The sequence below is a fragment of the Lissotriton vulgaris genome, chromosome 9, assembly GCF_964263255.1.
Source record: "Lissotriton vulgaris chromosome 9, aLisVul1.2, whole genome shotgun sequence".
NCBI classification, from domain to species: Eukaryota; Metazoa; Chordata; class Amphibia; order Caudata; family Salamandridae; genus Lissotriton; species Lissotriton vulgaris.
Window position 1 is genome coordinate 39,491,143 of NC_141697.1, and position 19,767 is coordinate 39,510,909.

Here is a 19,767-nt window from a genome sequence, read left to right on the forward strand (position 1 = left end):
TGTTAAAAGCGGTTGAGGAGCAGTGTTGTTTGGTGAGATAAACATACGGCGGGGCACTATACATACATTAAAATACAAATACATTAGAGAATCACATTTAAAACCATTGAAATAAACGTCTAAGAAAGAAAAAATATAAGTTACATACCTTATCCTGCAGCACGTCCGCCATTCTCTCCAGACTCCTCCAAGCATGAGGTAATATAACACAGGCTACTACCTTATCAAATCCGGAGGCTGCTCTCATGCTGTGACGAAGCATGAGTGAAGCGTCTGGATTGGCTGGAGCAGGCTGCCTCAGTACTCCATAAGGCCTTGGAGGAATGTGCCTACTCTCCAACCCAGCTGTATAAGTGGAGAGGTTTGAATTGCGCATGTCAGGCTGGCTGTAGGAAGATAGCCGGCCAAACTTACATGTGCACTTCAAATCGAAATAGCCACTTCTCATTGCTACCAGTCAGCAGCAATGACACACTGGCCCTGCCCCCACTCTGTGTTCAGCAGGGAGTAAAAAATAAAAGGGTAATAGAATAATTTATTACCATTTTATATTTAACTCTTTCTACAGCAGTTGGGAGCGTTCTCTGCTCCTTTGGAGAAACCGCCGCTGTTGACGAGCGAGAGTCTTCGCTCTACTCAACTTGGTGATATGCAGCCCTTAAGTCTATGGTGGTAAAACACGGAGCCTTACAGACTGGGGCAAGCATTTCTTGGATTTTGGATAACGGAAAGCAGCCAAAAGAATGTTTTTGTCCAGAGATCTAAGATCAATGCATAGTCTCAAGTCCCCTGATTTCTTTTGAGCGATTACCACTGGGGAAGTCCAGAGTGTTGAGTCAATGGGCTCAATAATTTTCTCAGCACATAGATGGTCCAATTGTTCTTTAAGTTGAGACCTTATGTTAATGGATATACTCCTCACTTTGTGAATGGCAGGAATAGTGTCAGGTTTCAATATAATTTTTGTCACATAACCTTAATCACACCCAAACGGTCTTCAAATAGTACTTTTTAATCATTTTGGGATAAATCTAGGGATGAATTGCCTGAGGGCTCGGTATCAAACAAAGATGTAGGGGAATCTGTCCCAGGACAGAGAACCACTGCAAATAGACCTTGACCTTTCCATCCTAGCACATTGCTATCATTCATAGCTACATACACTTCAGTGTGAATATGGCGGTTTGAGAAAGATAGATTTTCTGGAAAAAATGCTAATATATCTATAGATGATCCAGCAAAAGCTGCTGTTCTACTATCAGGGGATAATATGGTGACATAGTTCCACATTTCTTGATAAAAAGTGTCTGTAATAATGGTAATAGGTATGTATAGTTCATTTTGTCCTCTCTACCAGCGTATTGTAAAGCGCTCTGATACCCTTCAGGTAAGTTTCCAATCATAATATTATAAATTAGATCTTTCTCTTCAGAGAATGAAATGGTATTTACATTTTTTAGAGAGAGTTCCATCCTGGACATTTTAGAGAGAATATCTTGAAAAACATAATCAACAACAGTATTTTCAGCTAAGAAATAAGGGGGCATATTATCAAGAACGGCGTTAAAATTATCGCCAGTTTAGCAGCAGAAAACTGCAGCTAAAGCGGCGATAATGGGCTTGATAATATGCCTTGGAGAATTCCAATAGAAGCCCATGTTCACACCAGAGCATGGACTACTATTGGAATTGAGAAACAACTATTAAGGGAGGGTCAAGGGGAGTATGTTTATAGACCATCCAAGTTCAAAACCCCTATTGAAACTATAAAGAACAAAAAGAACTTGAAGGTCTGAAAAAGAAGCTAAGTCCTCTAGGTCTTCAATGAAACAAACTACACACTGATATTGCACTGAACCAGTCCCAAGTGGTCGATAGACACTAAATGTAAGGTAGAAATCCTATCAGCCCACCCTCATGGCGGAGCCTCGTCATTTAGGACATCTAGAACCAAATTGGTGTATCCATGCCCAGATGAATTGGCTGGATATCACACTGTTATGGTTCACAAGATGAAAGTGTCCACGCCACTAGCGGTGCTGGTACAGTGCAGTGCAGTGAAAGTTGAGTGAGTGATGTTAAAATGACGGTCAAGGCAAAAGAAAGATCCTTTTATTGTTATTCACCTGGACGTCACATTAAAAAGGGTGCAAAACAGTGTGACAAAATCACTGTCTACTTTGCTGTGTGGTTAATAAGGCCAACATGTTTCTGCCATAAGGTGAAAATACACCGGCATTCTTCAGGGCCACTAGTATAAAGATGCTACTGCAAAGATACACTCTATTGATAGTGCAAAGAAAAAGTGAAGTGTCAGACCAAAATAAGTCCGTCAACAGTAAATGTGGTCAATTGGACCTTCCTACCGTATCCTCTTGAACCATGTGCTGATAGAGGATGCAGTCCCTGCAAACAAAGTCAGAGAAAATAAATTTAGAGAGAATATCTTGAAAAACATAATCAACAACAGTATTTTCAGCTAAGAAATAAGGGGGCATATTATCAAGAACGGCGTTACAATTATCGCCAGTTTAGCGGCAGAAAACTGCAGCTAAAGCGGCGATAATGGGCTTGATAATATGCCTTGGAGAATTCCAATAGAAGCCCATGTTCACACCAGAGCATGGACTACTATTGGAATTCTCAAGGGCATATTATCAAGCCCATTATTGCCGCTCTAGCGGCAGTTTTTGCCGCTAAACCAGCGATAATTTTTAACGCCGTTCTTGATAATATGCCCCTTAATCTTTTTTTTTCTTTTTTTTCTTCTTTTTTTCCCCCAAAACCTTTATTAACTTTCTAGCAAAAAGGTACACAGCTTGGCACCTACAACCACATCATGGCCGGCAGTGTAATACTTTAGCATAGTATTATCGGTAAGTAATTTGTGACGGATAACCAAAGAACACAGCAAGCCGCCTACAACCACGTCGGGCCGGCCACGCATTGGACAAGTTACATAATATACATGACAACAGTGGTGGCAAAGATAGAAAACTCACAGTAACATATACGCGTTTAAGAAATGGGTATATGATTTATGCAATTAACATTCAGCCTTCGATCTTTCTCTTGTTGCATAGTATAGATATGTGTGCATCAGTGACGTAGGCAGTGTGATCGTGCAATCTATTAAGTAGGTATGTGTCACTGCAGCATCTGAACAGGCATAAATTACCTACAGCGTATATCGCGGCGATTGGGCAGCATCGCTAGAAGTGTCGTGTGCGTACTACTCGTGTCTGGGGAAGTGTTGTTACAGACCTCTTGTACCAAGTAAGTATCCTCTCCTACCCAACCATAGCCAATGCCCTCGTGATGTAACCCCCAGATCTGCCCAATGCAGGCTGTATGAGAGGTTTAAGGGACACCCTAGCGTCTCCATATCCTGGGAGCGTCAGCTATCGATCAGTGAAGGTGACTATGTTGGGGTATGTCTTCCCTCTGTATCCGGTATGGTCTCAGCAGTTGCCTGCATCGCCGTCTGTATAAAATATGTGTGCAGTGGACCCCATATATCCGCCGGCGTAAGACGGCTGTAACGCCAGAAACCGGGCCCCGGAAGCTTGTTTCCTTCCCAGTGAAAGAATTGGCTTTGTAGTTTGGTTTGCCCTGTTCCCATCATGCACTGGGACAGGAACAGACTAATTTGCATATAGCCAGGTTCTGAGCTGGGATGGTGCAGTGAGCTAAAAAACGGTGTTGGATCTAGCCCTGATCTCTTGACTGGGTGAGAGTATTCTGCTTAATTCAGAAACTCTGTCCATCACCACCCCTTGTTGTTTAATTATTTTGTCCACCATTAGCGTGGAAGGGTATACTCAGATGTGAGTCCCTTGCTCATTGCACCATCAGGATTCAAGCAAGCGGGCCGAAGACGGCTGTAACGCCAGAAACCGGTCCCCGGAAGCTTGTTTCCTTCCCAGTGAAAGAATTGGCTTTGTAGTTTGGTTTGCCCTGTTCCCATCATGCACTGGGACAGGAACAGACTAATTTGCATATAGCCAGGTTCTGAGCTGGGATGGTGCAGTGAGCTAAAAAACGGTGTTGGATCTAGCCCTGATCTCTTGACTGGGTGAGAGTATTCTGCTTAATTCAGAAACTCTGTCCATCACCACCCCTTGTTGTTTAATTATTTTGTCCACCATAAGCGTGGAAGGGTATACTCAGATGTGAGTCCCTTGCTCATTGCACCATCAGGATTCAAGCAAGCCGGGCCGAAGACGGCTGTAACGCCAGAAACCGGTCCCCGGAAGCTTGTTTCCTTCCCAGTGAAAGAATTGGCTTTGTAGTTTGGTTTGCCCTGTTCCCATCATGCACTGGGACAGGTCAGACTAATTTGCATATAGCCAGGTTCTGAGTTGGGATGGTGCAGTGAGCTAAAAAACGGTGTTGGATCTAGCCCTGATCTCTTGACAGGGTGAGAGTATTCTGCTTAATTCAGAAACTCTGTCCATCACCACCCCTTGTTGTTTAATTATTTTGTCCACCATAAGCGTGGAAGGGTATACTCAGATGTGAGTCCCTTGCTCATTGCACCATCAGGATTCAAGCAAGCCGGGCCGAAGACGGCTGTAACGCCAGAAACCAGTCCCCGGAAGCTTGTTTCCTTCCCAGTGAAAGAATTGGCTTTGTAGTTTGGTTTGCCCTGTTCCCATCATGCACTGGGACAGGAACAGACTAATTTGCATATAGCCAGGTTCTGAGCTGGGATGGTGCAGTGAGCTAAAAAACGGTGTTGGATTTAGCCCTGATCTCTTGACTGGGTGAGAGTATTCTGCTTAATTCAGAAACTCTGTCCATCACCACCCCTTGTTGTTTAATTATTTTGTCCACCATAAGCGTGGAAGGGTATACTCAGATGTGAGTCCCTTGTTCATTGCACCATCAGGATTCAAGCAAGCCGGGCCGAAGACGGCTGTAACGCCAGAAACCGGTCCCCGGAAGCTTGTTTCCTTCCCAGTGAAAGAATTGGCTTTGTAGTTTGGTTTGCCCTGTTCCCATCATGCACTGGGACAGGAACAGACTAATTTGCATATAGCCAGGTTCTGAGCTGGGATGGTGCAGTGAGCTAAAAAACGGTGTTGGATCTAGCCCTGATCTCTTGACTGGGTGAGAGTATTCTGCTTAATTCAGAAACTCTGTCCATCACCACCCCTTGTTGTTTAATTATTTTGTCCACCATAAGCGTGGAAGGGTATACTCAGATGTGAGTCCCTTGTTCATTGCACCATCAGGATTCAAGCAAGCCGGGCCGAAGACGGCTGTAACGCCAGAAACCGGTCCCCGGAAGCTTGTTTCCTTCCCAGTGAAAGAATTGGCTTTGTAGTTTGGTTTGCCCTGTTCCCATCATGCACTGGGACAGGAACAGACTAATTTGCATATAGCCAGGTTCTGAGCTGGGATGGTGCAGTGAGCTAAAAAACGGTGTTGGATCTAGCCCTGATCTCTTGACTGGGTGAGAGTATTCTGCTTAATTCAGAAACTCTGTCCATCACCACCCCTTGTTGTTTAATTATTTTGTCCACCATAAGCGTGGAAGGGTATACTCAGATGTGAGTCCCTTGCTCATTGCACCATCAGGATTCAAGCAAGCCGGGCCGAAGACGGCTGTAACGCCAGAAACCGGTCCCCGGAAGCTTGTTTCCTTCCCAGTGAAAGAATTGGCTTTGTAGTTTGGTTTGCCCTGTTCCCATCATGCACTGGGACAGGAACAGACTAATTTGCATATAGCCAGGTTCTGAGCTGGGATGGTGCAGTGAGCTAAAAAACGGTGTTGGATCTAGCCCTGATCTCTTGAGTGGGTGAGAGTATTCTGCTTAATTCAGAAACTCTGTCCATCACCACCCCTTGTTGTTTAATTATTTTGTCCACCATAAGCGTGGAAGGGTATACTCAGATGTGAGTCCCTTGCTCATTGCACCATCAGGATTCAAGCAAACCGGGCCGAAGACGGCTGTAACGCCAGAAACCGGTCCCCGGAAGCTTGTTTCCTTCCCAGTGAAAGAATTGGCTTTGTAGTTTGGTTTGCCCTGTTCCCATCATGCACTGGGACAGGAACAGACTAATTTGCATATAGCCAGGTTCTGAGCTGGGATGGTGCAGTGAGCTAAAAAACGGTGTTGGATCTAGCCCTGATCTCTTGACTGGGTGAGAGTATTCTGCTTAATTCAGAAACTCTGTCCATCACCACCCCTTGTTGTTTAATTATCATGTTCACACCAGAGCATGGACTACTATTGGAATTCTCAAGGGCATATTATCAAGCCCATTATTGCCGCTCTAGCGGCAGTTTTTGTCGCTAAACCAGCGATAATTTTTAACGCCGTTCTTGATAATATGCCCCTTAATCTTTTTTTTCTTTTTTTTCTTCTTTTTTTCCCCCAAAACCTTTATTAACTTTCTAGCAAAAAGGTACACAGCTTGGCACCTACAACCACATCATGGCCGGCAGTGTAATACTTTAGCATAGTATTATCGGTAAGTAATTTGTGACGGATAACCAAAGAACACAGCAAGCCGCCTACAACCACGTCGGGCCGGCCACGCATTGGACAAGTTACATAATATGCATGACAACAGTGGTGGCAAAGATAGAAAACTCACAGTAACATATACGCATTTAAGAAATGGGTATATGATTTATGCAATTAACATTCAGCCTTCAATCTTTCTCTTGTTGCACAGTATAGATATGTGTGCATCAGTGTCGTAGGCAGTGTGATCGTGCAATCTATTAAGTAGGTATGTGTCACTGCAGCATCTGAACAGGCATAAATTACCTACAGCGTATATCGCGGCGATTGGGCAGCATCGCTAGAAGTGTCGTGTGCGTACTACTCGTGTCTGGGGAAGTGTTGTTACAGACCTCTTGTACCAAGTAAGTATCCTCTCCTACCCAACCATAGCCAATGCCCTCGTGATGTAACCCCCAGATCTGCCCAGTGCAGGCTGTATGAGAGGTTTAAGGGACACCCTAGCGTCTCCATATCCTGGGAGCGTCAGCTATCGATCAGTGAAGGTGACTATGTTGGGGTATGTCTTCCCTCTGTATCCGGTATGGTCTCAGCAGTTGCCTGCATCGCCGTCTGTATAAAATATGTGTGCAGTGGACCCCATATATCCGCCGGCCTAGACGTCAGCGGTTGCATTTCAGATTATACCCCATATTCCTCCTGACAGTGTACCATGTCTTGCATCCACTCCTTAAATTTGGGGGCACGCCCCCTTCCCCACCTGCACGCCAACCGACGTCTGGCCAGAAAGAGTGCCACATTAGTGAATTTCCTGCTAGTCTTCGGAATCTGCGCTCTGTAACCCAATAAGCACATGAGGGGGTCAATAGCAATAGTGCTATCCGACATGAGTTCCAGTGCCTCATGGACCTGCTCCCAGTATACTTTCACTTGAGGGCACTCCCATGCCAAGTGCAGAACCCCAGCACCAGGTTGTTTACAGCGTTCACAGCAGTCTGAGTCCGTTAGACGAAACCTGTATTTTCGAGCCGGTGTGTAATACAATCTGTGTAAAAACTTATAGTGGATTATCTTGAAACGGCAGCTTGACATCAAGGTCCCCGTCAGCCCACAACAGTACTCCCATTGGTCATCTGTCACCTCCCTGCCAAAATCTGTAGCCCAATGCGCCCTGGATGAACCGGGCACTACCGGTACAGCGTCGCGAATACTACTGTATATGTTAGACACTAGATGTGCGCCATCCGAGCGGTTCAGGACCACATTAAGAGGAGCCGTGCAAGGTGGTTCCTTGGGTAATCTGGGAGCACCACTTTCATTCCTTCACGCAATCGTAGAAAATAGAACACCTCCAATGGACTGGGGGGATTCACCAAAGAATTGTTCGCGAGAGCGAAATGTTCTATCAGGAAACAAGTCGCCCCCCTTATTATATATTGAGCCGACGACACATATGTCGGAAACCCACTTCTTGAAATAAAGCTATCCGAGGGTGGTAGGAGAGGGGCATGCGGGACACGAAGAGCATCAGTATCTGCAATCGACGCGCTATCCTCTGCCAGGCGTCCACTGTGCATGTCACCGTGGTAGGCGGGGTATCCAATACAGCAGCAGGACCATAGACAACGCCAGCTAGAGGCAACGGATGGGCTATCCAATCCTCAACAGCTATCTGCGGCATAAAGCTAGTAGGTTTTACCCAGTGATATAGGTAGTGCGCCTGTGCACTCAGGTAGTATGTCTCAAAGTCCGGTATATCAAAACCCCCCACGTTATAAGGCTGCGCCATGACGGCCCATTTGAGCCTCGACTGTCTACCTCCCCACACCAATCTGATCAGCTCAGACTTCAAGGACTTGAAAAAGAAGGGCCCTGGATAGTAGGGTATGTTAAGAAAATTATAAAGCAATCGGGGCAGTACAACCATTTTGATGAGAGATACTCTGCCAGCCATCGATAGTGGAAGACCAATTCAACGTGTGACAGATTCCGACAGTTTGGTAATAGCAGTGCCATAATTAAGCCGGAGTGTCTCATCTTTATCCCTAGAAATTTGGATGCCCAAGTATCGTAGATCAGTGTGGCACCATTCCAAGGGGTAATCCAGTGGAAACTCAGACACCGCTGCAGTCAGGGGGAATAACTATAAATGTAAATTGATACCTGTATAGCGCACTACTCACCCGCAAGGGTCTCAAGGCGCTTGTACGAATACCGCTGTGGAACCCATCCTGGCTTTCCCTGTGAGGCGTTCACTCCTGGGCACCCTCAAGGTGGAGGCCAGGCATCCTTAGTGTTGTGGGGGCCGTTGTGGAGATTAAGCAAGCTATTGCCCAGAGTTGCATAGTGGGACTCCATGATTGGAATAGGCACTGAGGCGAGAATTATCAGGTCCGTGGAATTTTGAGCCCAAGACCCGCTGAGGCGGGGAATTGAACCCTGGTCCCGGGCTAGACCTCTGCATCAGAGTCTGCCGCTCTAACCATTGAGCCACACTGCGACTTCCCCCAGTTGATTGTTACTCCAGAAAACCCACCATAGACCACAAATTCTCTCAAGAGGGAATTTAAGTTATTCTGTGGATCTTTGACATATAGCGTCACATCGTCCGCATAGAGCGAGATGGAGAGCTGTCTCTGAAAGCATTGAAAGGAGCTGTCTTTGTGTAACTGCCATATGCGGCACGCCACAGGCTCTATCACAATGACGAATAAGAGGGGGGACAGCGGGCTTCCCTGACGGGTGCCCCTAGTGATTGCAAAGGCCTCCTGTTAGAAAGGCGATCTTAGGGGGGTGCAGAGGCTGTCTGACTGACCACCCCGAGACCCACCTCTCCTTCTAGAACTGGCCGAGCGCGGTCGAGAGGCCTCCTGGCGAGGTTCCTCTCCTAGGATCGTACAGGCGAGCACTCACACCACTACAGATGGACACCACACAAGGATCGATCTTAACGCCTTTATCAACAATCAAGGCAGGTTATCTCAGCAATACAGTACAATGGATCGAGGGATCTTTAAGGTCTTTAGTAACTGCGGGAAAGGGGTAGCGGGACAGTCTTGGTACCAGCCTGGTACAGGGATACCCTACGCTCAGCTCTCAATCCTCGAGCTGGGGGGTTCCTCAGGGTCGGGCCGCGGCAGTGCCAGCAGAGCTCCGAAGATGGTTTCAGCGAGGCTGGGCCGCGGCAGCGCCAGCAGGGCTCCAAAGATGGTTTCAGCGAGGTTGGGCCGTGGCAGCACCAGCAGGGCTCCAAAGAGGGTCTCAGCGGAGGTGGGCCGCGGCAGTGCCAGCAGGGCTCCAAAGATGGTTTCAGCGAGGTTGGGCCACGGCAGCGCCAGCAGGGCTCCAAGGATGGTTTCAGCAAGGTTGGGCCGCGGCAGCGCCAGCAGGGCTCCAAGAGGGTTTCAGGGTTCGACGTAGGTGAGTTCGTCTCGGGTCTCTCGACTCCAGGATACAACTGCCGACCCATTCCGGAGCTGCCCCAGATATAGGTCTGGAGTCCTTTGATGTCCGGACCCTCGCACCTGGGGGCCAGAGGGGCCGGGATGAGTGTCCAGACACCCAGCAGGAGGGCGGAGCCAGTGCCCAGGGGGCCGGAGGGCGATCGAAACCAGGCGTCCGGGGACGGCTGGAGGGCCATCGAAACTCCCCTCCTCGACAAGTGGCCAGTTTACCCCCTGGTCGGATCTTGGTGCCTCGATGTCGGGGCTTTGCTGAGGCCGTGGCTGAGGTCGGGCCGAGGCCACAGGCCTGGACGGGGAAGGCCCAAGATGGAGTCGGGGCCTGAGAGGGTGGCCCGGGATAGGGATCGGACCAGCAGCGTGGGGCGAGTAGAAGTCGCCATGTTCTGGAGGGGGAGATCCGGGTTTGCCATGGGTGGCGGCTCTTGTGCAGGTCGGTGGGGGTCGCCTCAGGCTGGAGGACAGGGGTCGATGTCGTCCGGAGGCCGCCATGTGGAAGGAGTGGGGCCACGCCACAAGGCCGGTTCCAACACACGCCCCCCCCAGCTGAAGGCAGGGAGAGTCACCCATCCTCTTGGGGGTTCTCCTCGCCGAGGCGGAAGAAGCGGGACAGGCCGTCGGCGTTGGCGTGGTCGCTGCCGGGGCGATGCTCCACCGTGAAGTCCATCCCTTGTAGGGAGATGGACCAACGTAGTAACTTCGGGTTCTTCCCCCGCATCTGCATCAGCCACCGCAGGGGCCGGTGGTCAGTTTGCACCCGGAAATGGGTGCCGAAGAGGTATGGTCGGAGCTTCTTGAGGGCCCACACCACGGCGAAGGCCTCCCGTTCAATGGTGCTCCAGCGCTGCTCTCGGGCCAGCAGACGCCGGCTGATGAAGGCCACCGGTTGATCAATCCTTTCGGCGTTGATTTGGGACAGGACTGCCCCGACACTATGCTCGGAGGCATCTGTTTGGACGACAAATTCTCGGCTGTAGTCGGCGGCTTGGAGCACGGGGGCGGTACACATCACTGTCTTTAGGGTCTCAAAGGCGGCCTGGCACTCGGGTGTCCAGTGTACCTTCTGTGGCTGCCTCTTGGAAGTGAGTTCAGTGAGGGGGCCCACAATACTGCCATAATCCTTTTCAAAGCGCCGGTAATACCCAGTGAGCCCCAGAATGGCTCGGACTGCTGTTTGGGTGACCGGGGGCTCCCAGGCCAGGATGGCGTCGATTTTGGGTTGGAGGGGGGCCATCTGGCCGCTCCCCACTTGGTGTCCCAGATAGGTCACGGAGCCTTGGCTGATCTGGCATTTGCTTGCTTTTATGGTCAATCCGGTTCGGCGGAGGGCCGCCAAGACCTCCCGAAGGTGCTGGAGGTGTTCAGCCCAGTGGAGGCTGTACACCGCGATATCGTCCAGATATGCGGCGCTGAACTCTTCTAGCCCCGCCAACACCTTATTTACCAGTTAACAAAAATAAGCTCTCGCAACTACATGTGTGTTCATCAAAACAAGGTACAATGACCAAAAGTTGAAAAGAAGCGCAGAAGCAGGTTCTTTGGTGTAAGTCTTCTTGTCACAGCAAGATGTTTAATTTTCTCCAGACTTGAGAATAATACAATCGCCGACACGTGTTTCGTCGTGTGCGGTTGAGTCACACGACTCTTCAGGGCTGATAATACAAAATGATGTAAGCAATTTGTTATCTAAACATGTTTCACTTGATGCTGCATATGGTGACAATTGTGCAACCGACATGCAGTTGTGACGTGCGTTTGTATCGCACATGGTTGGTGAGATTTGGTGAAAAAACTTGCATATTCGGGCAAGTGATTGGTCTATAGTGCTAATGTGCACGTAATGAGTGAGATGGATTAAAAAGACCAATGTGTTGGTCATGTGTCACTCGTACACAGTGGTCCTAGAAATTAGAGGGTGTTCGTAGTGATGGTGAATGAAACGTGAGATGTCAGATATATTAAATCTACTTAGATGTGTGAGGAGGTATTTGTGTGGCCTCATGACGTGGTAGTGATAAGGGTGCCTATATAGGTTAAAGATCCAGAGAGCACAATTCATGCAAAATTGTTTGTTCAATGGATGATAGGTATTACCTTCCACTCCAATTCCAATGTGTGGTTGGAGTAAGTCTGGGTCTTTATAGGCTCAGTTTCAAGCTAAAATAAGGTAAAGGTGAAAAAAAGAGAAAAAGGAACTCATAAGGAGGCTTCTAAAGGAAGCAAATGCTTGCAGGACTGAGTTGAGTCTCGGGCAGCAAAGAAAATCTTTCTCTTACCAATGGGTATTCTGCATGTATATGACACAGTCAAAGCTGTTTGACAAAGTGATCAGTTGCAGTGTATGGATAGAATTATCGTATCCCACTGGTAATTTCCATTTGTGAGTATAGCGCTATGTAAAAAAAAAGGGGAATAAGGGAATCATGAGTTTCTGATACATAGCGCTATGTAGTTAGTTTAAGCCAGTTTGCTAGTTGTGGAAATCTAGAAAATTGCTTGCCCAGTCGCTCTTAAAGGATAAATTTTTTGAAAATGCAAAGGATTACCTGTATCTCGCTATACTGTAAGGCGGGGAGCCGGGAGGGGATTCTATATAGCGCCAAGTTGAGGAAACGAGTCCGTGACCTCTGCGGTGGTGTGCTGGCGAGTAAATATAAAATATAGTAAGACAAATGCCCCAGGGACATGCGTTCCGAACATCGCGCACCCAACGTTTACTAAATAAGACGCGGGTCCGTGGTGTATCGCACAGCGGTGGAGAAACTGACACTCACCTGCTGCAGGCAATCCCTCCTCTGTTAGTTCCCGGCGGTCGTCTCTCGTGTACGAACACGTGACCCCGGGAGAGGAGGGATTATAATGAGAGTGGTAGACATAGAGGACGTACTCCAAAACGATGTGTATGTCAGCGCCATTATTAAAAGGGGAAATCATATGGGAAACGGAGGACGTCTGCGTCTAATTTAATGGAAATAACAATCCTTGTCTACTGTTGAAATACCTAATCATGATATAAGGAAAAACGGAGTAGATGTAGTCCACTAAAATGTAAGTGAATCACAAAATCCCGCTACTTTGCCAATGCAACTCATTACTTGTTGCTCATGTGTGGGAATAGAATCATAAATATGATAAGGGAAATAGAGATCAAATCCCAATGTCAGTTGTTATGTAGAAATGAAATTATCAAAACCGAAGAAGAAAAAAAGAAGCTGTGACGTTGATCATGCGGGGCCAAGCCTGGGTGTGGCTGGATTATTCAGATGTGAGGTGCATATTTGAAAGAAAGTGCGAAAAATTGTGACTAAAGTGAGAAAACAAGGGGACACATCATACCCCCGTACATTTAAATTTTTTAAAATTTAAACCAAGTCTTAAAAAGCAATAGCGGGACTCAGAGTATGTGCATAAACAACAAGGTTTGCGAATAGTAGACAATTGTCTGTATTGTCAATCTTAATAATCAAAACATTGGCCCTGTAATGTGGTACAGTATACATAATTGTCTTGATACATTGAAACATAGAAGTAGAATACATTTAACTCCTAGAGAGAGGAAGTCTCTTATGTTGTCATCTGTTATCATCACCCTAGAGTTCAGAGTGTTAGTACACAAAATTAGTCAGTTTGCACCAAGGATCCCCCCGGTAAGATTCTAGTCTCCAAGGAAATATTGGAGCTCAGAATCGTAGTTAAGCCCATGTTCTACGCTGCGTAAGCGCATGATCCAAGTGGCCTCCCTACGTCTGAGCATCAGTTCACGATTGCCCCCTCTGATATTGAGGGGAATTAAATCGATCCCAAAAACACGTACTTTAATGTCGTCCTCACTGGGTTGACACTCTGCGACATGAAGGGCTACCGGGTATCTGGGGTCCCTCCTTTGTATAGCTCTCATGTGTTCAGCTATCCTCTCTTTGAGAGCCCTAATGGTACTCCCTACATACATCTTGCCACATTGGCATTCGATGATGTACACTACAAACTTGCTAAGGCAAGTGATGTTGTGTTTAATCTGATAGACCATTCCATCATGTCCTGCAAAGTTTTTTGTACCGTGTTTGCCCCATATACACATAGAACAGAATCCACATTTGTGGAAACCAATGCCTCGTGTTGAAAGCCAGTTCTGTGCTGTGGTGTTAATGGGAACGGTAGGACTCAGTTTATTTCTCAAAGTGAAGCCTTTCTTGTAGGTGATGGAAGGTCTCTCTGGTATAAAATCCTTCAGTGTGGGGTCCTCTAGTAGAAGTTTCCAATGTCTATTCAGACTCTTTTTGGTGAGTTGGTTCAAGGCATTAAATTCAGTTATGAATCTGACGTGTTGGTCAGGGGATTTCATTTCAGTACGTGTTTTCAGACAATCAGGTCTTGCAATGGCTCTTGTTTTCGACTCCGCTCTTTTGAGGGAAGTTTTAGAATAACCTCTATTCTGAAACCTGTTCTTCATGTTCGTAATACAGTTATCACGTTCACAGGCTTCACTACAGTTTCGTTTGGCCCTGAGAAATTCCCCATAGGGGATTGATCGTATCTGATGTTCAGGATGAAAACTTGAAGCATGCAAAATGGAATTGCATGCGGTGGGTTTTCTAAAAAGTTTTGAGTGTAAGTGATCATTTTTGACATAGAATTCCAGGTCTAGGAACTCAATGTTAGTCAAGCTGTGCTGCATAGTGAAACTAATTTCCCAAGTGTTTGTGTTAAGGTATTCAAAGAAAGAATGAAGAAGTTCCTCAGTTCCGGACCACAGGAGAAAGCAGTCATCTATATATCGGCCCCAAAATACTATGGAGTCAGTGTATTGTGTTCCTTTGGTGCCCCAGATAAGGTCAGCCTCCAATGCTCCCATAAAGAGATTTGCAAAGGAGGGTGAAAATTTGGAGCCCATCGCTACTCCTTTCTTCTGTCGGTACCATCTCCGATCAAACATGAAGAAGTTATTCTCCAAGATGATCTTCATCATCTGAATTAACATGTTAGTGTGTGCCCATAGTGAAGCCGGTCTATTGGAAAGAATCTTAGTAATAGCTTCAATTCCTAGATCTAAGTTAATGCTGGTGTAAAGGGACACTACGTCCATGGTGACCAGTATGGTGTCTTTCTGCCAATCAATATCTGCCATGATGTTTAGTATGTGTTTTGAGTCTTGTATGTATGAGGGAAGGTTTCTCACTAACGGTCCCAAAAAGAGGTCCACGTATTCTGCGACCCTTTCGGTGGGACCCCCAATCCCCGACACAATTGGTCTGCCAGGTGGGAATGGTTTGTCCTTGTGGACTTTGGGTAGGGTGTAAAGCCAAGGATGTGTGGGTTTGTGGACCTTGAGATATAGATACACTGCTCTTCACGCACTACACAACGACACTCCTGCTCCTCACACACTTTGTAACGTTTTACCCAGGCAGCGCGCCCTTCTAGTCCTAATTTTCTAAAAACCCCTTTGCACAGTATACCTTATTTACCAGTCTCTGGAACATTGCAGGGGCGTTTTTCATCCCGAAGGGCATCACCTTGAAGTGGTAGTGGCCATCGGGGGTTGAGAAAGCGGAGCGCTTTTGGGCGCCTGGTGTGAGTCCGATTTGCCAGTAGCCGGACGTTAGGTCGAAGGTGCTTAGGTAGCGGGCTGCCCCCAGGCGGTCGATCAGTTCATCAGCCCGGGGAATGGGGTGGGCGTCCGTCCGGGTGACGGCGTTCAATCTCTGGTAGTCTACACAAAACCGTAGTTCGGGAGCAGCGCACGGGGCGGCGGCCTTGGGGACTAGGACCACGGGGCTGGCCCACGGACTGTCAGAGTGTTCGACCACCCCTAGAGCCAGCATCTTGGATACTTCTGATTGAATGCAGGTCCGAACTCGGTCGGGCACTCGGTAGGCCCAGTGCCGCACAGGTGGGCTGTCCCCGGTGTTGACATCGTGGACGCACCACGGGGTGACTCCGGGGGTGAGAGAAAACAGGTCTGCGAATTGTCCCAACAGCTCTTGGCAGTCTCGGCGTTGGTCTGGGTCAGGACGGAGGAGAGGTTGACTCCTTCCACGGAGCCGTCTTTCTCAGAGGCATTCAGGAGATCTGGCAGGGGCTCGGAATCGTCTTCGGCCCCACTGTCTGTAGCCATCAGGAGGCTAAGTTCCGATCGGACAAAGTGAGGTTCGAGCCGGTTGGTGTGGAGGACCCGGAGGGTGTTCCTGGGGGACTCCATGTCCACCAGGTATGTGACGGGGCTCTTGCGCTCCACCACTTTGAAGGGCCCAGTCCACATGTACTGGAGGGCACAGGGTTCAACCGGGGACATGACCCATACCTGTTGGCCTGGCTCGAACTCAATGGAAGAGGCATTTTGATCATACCAGCGTTTCATGTCTTCTTGGCTGGCCTCGAGGTTGTTTTTGGCAAGTTCCCGGAACCGCCGAGTCTGGTTTCGGAGGGTCAGGAGGTACCGATATACGTCGGGGGGAGCATTTTGGGCGGTCACCTCCCAGCCTTCTTTGACCAGGCTTAGGGGCCCCCGGACGGGGTGCCCGTACAATAGTTCGAAGGGGCTGAACCCCAGGGACTTCTGGGGGACTTCCCGATAGGCGAAGAGGAGGCAGAGCAGCAACACGTCCCATTGGCGTCGCAAGGGTTCTTCCAGGCCCATGATCATCCCCTTGAGGGTTCGATTGAAGCGTTCCACCAGTCCGTTCCCTTGGGGGTGATAGGGGTCGTAAATTTGTACGTGACCCGCATTGTTGCCACAGGGACTTCATGTAGCGGGAAATGAAGTTCGTACCCCGGTCACTGACGACCTCTCGGGGGAAGCCCACCCGGGAGAAGATTCCCATCAGCGTCCGGCCCACCACGGGGGCCGTCACTGTCCAGAGAGGGATGGCTTCGGGATAACGGGTGGCATAGTCCACCAGGACGAGGATGAACCGGTGACCCTGGGATGTTCGGGGTTCCAGGGGTCCTACGATGTCGATCCCCACCCGCTCGATAAGAGTGTTGACGACTAGAAATGGTTGCAGGGGGACCTTGAGCTTTCTGCCGCTCTTCCCGCTGGCTTGGCAGGTGGGGCAAGCCCGGCAGTGATTGCTTACATCATTCCTCATCTTGGGCCAGTAGAAATGGGTCACCAGGCGGCTGTACGTCTTGTCCTGCCCCAGCTGCCTGGCGAGGGGCACATCGTGTGCCAGATTCAGGAGGAAGTCTCTGAACCGGAGGGGGACCACCAGTACCTGGCTGGCCCCCAGCTCGGCGATCTTCTGCTCGCTGTAGAGGAGATCGTTGTCCCAATAGACCCAGTGGGACGCCGAGGGGTCTCCGGTGCTTTGAGCGGCGGCTTGCTGTCGGAGCCCCTCGAGGGAGGGACACGTTTTCTGTTCTTGACGGAACTGTTCTCGTGTGGGGCCACCTTCTTGGCACCATTGGGCCAGTTCTGGGAGGTCGCTGAGCGGGGCAATGTCTTCACAGCTGGGCCCCAGTGGACCGGGCTCAGGGTCGGTGTCTTCGGAGACGGCGGGTGGTGGAGGCTCGGGCCACTCTGGTTCTTCTGTTGGGGTGGTGGCTCGGGCGGCCATGGATCAGGTTGTCGTGCAGACCCACTCAGTGAGGCCTAGCATCCCCAGATGCTCTCTCCGCTCGACGTCAGCCCAGGGGGAACTCTGCAGGTCGTTCCCGAGGAGGCAGTCTACGGGGGCATCGTCCCGGACGGTCACTTTCAGCATGCTGTCCGACACTCCCCCCCATTCAAAGGGGATGTGGGCCATCTGGCACAGGCTCTCGGAATTGTCCGCTGACCGCACTGGGCACAGTACATGGGGTAGGATTTGGTCCGAGGTCACCAGGTGGCTACGGACGGCCGTCACGCTGGCGCCCGTGTCGCGGAGGGCTTCGGCCCGGTGTCCATTAATGGTGACCCACTCGCTGTAGTTCTGGGTGTTGGCCGGGATTGGGGCCCGGGGGACCATGTCTCTTTCGCCCAGACATACCAGGGACATGGCGGCGGGCTCCCACTCGGTCTGGTCTTGGTCATAGTCCTCTTCTTCGCCCCTCTCCTCTCCCAGGGAGGTGGCGGTGAGCTGGCGGTTTGGCAGACTGGTGGTGCTGGGTCGCTGGTTCATTGGACAGTTGGGGTCATTGGCATAGTGGCCGGGCCGTTGGCATCTGTGGCAGATAACGTTCGGGCGGGGTCCCGGCCGTGTTGGGGGGGCCCCTCGTCTGAGCAAGGGAGGCGAAGGGTTGGTCGGGGTAGGCACCGCGGGGGCGTCCCTGTTCCGGCTCTGGCCTCCTCCGCCGTCTCGCTGATGGTGGGACCTCTGGGGAGTTCGGCCTTGGTCTCCCATCGAGTTCCGAGGGACCCCGGTGCTCTCCCATCGATCGGCTTCGATGGCGAGTTTCCGTGGCTCGTCAGTTTGCTGTCAAGGAGATGCTGCCTGAGTTTGACAAAACAGTTGTTGGAGAGGTGCTCCCACACAATGAGGTTAAACAGCTGCTCGTAGGTGGTGACTTGGCTGCCTTTAATCCACCCGTCTAAGGCTCTACTATAGAAGTTCACATACTCCACCCAGGTAGTACCGGGGATTCTCTTACAGTCTCGGAATCGCTGCCGGTACATCTCGGGGGTGAGCCCATAGCGGGTAAGGAGGGCGGTTTTCATGTGTTCGTAAGAGGTCATCTCGGCATCGGGGAGCTGTAGCAGGGCGTCTCTCCCCTCATTGTCGAATCTCCCCCACTACCCGGCACCCCAGTCTTTTTGCGGCACCCGGTGCGGGGTCATGGCTACCTCGTAGGCCTTAAACCACTGTTGGATGTCATCGTTTTTATAGTATTCTCTGATGACTTGGGGATGTGGACCTTGGTGTCCGCCGGAGGATGTGGGCTCCGGTTCCCGGGGTGCTGGTCTCCCTGTTCTTGGCCTTGATCTCAAGTTCTTTTAAACCACGCTCGTGCTCATTTGCGAGCCTCTTCTCCTCTAAGTCCCTCTGCCTTCGTTTCTCCTCCAGGTCCCCTTGCAGCCGTAGTTGCTCAAGGGCTATCTTTTTCTCGGCCAGCTGTAGTTCTCCATCCAGACGGAGTCGGGCCAGCTCCAATTCGTGGAGCCGGCTTCTTTCTCGCTCTCGGGCGTTTTCATGGGAGAGGCCCGTGTTTACGTTGGTATTTCTTTCCTCTGCTTGGGTTGTGATGGTCTCCGGGTGTATATCTGGAATCGTGATATCTTCGTTCTGGGGTGGCGTCGCTCCTGTCTCCACCCATGTTTGCAGGGCCTGATTGAAATCGTCCTTGGTGTTTAGCCCAGTGGTAGCGATGCCCAGGTCCTTGCAGAATTGTTTAAATTCTTTGTGGTTGTAGTCTTCCAACCGTTCCATCTGGAACTCTGTGGCCGGTCTGGTTTCCTTGGTAGTCATGGTCGTAGTGTGTTTCTGTTAATAGTGGGCGAGTCACTCTCTGTACGATCTGCGTCGGCTCGGATCGCACCGCCTGCCACCAATGTTAGAAAGCCGATCTTAAGAGAGGGGCAGAGGCTGTCTGACCGACCACCCCGAGACCCACCTCTCCTTCTAGAACTGGCTGAGCGCGGTCGGGAGGCCTCCTGGCGAGGTTCCTCTCCTAGGATCGTACAGGCGAGCACTCACATCACTACAGATGGACACCACACAAGGATCGGTCTTAACTAACTGTAACTACAACAGACAGAGGACTTCCATTCTTGTCTCCCCTTCTCCTTCTTGGAGGCCATCTTAGACTAGCTAGTCTTCCACTCTGCTGACACTATTGTTACTAGTTTATCTTATCCCCACAGCACAGCACTACACCCACCCCCTACTTCCGACATGGAACCTTTGGGTAAACAC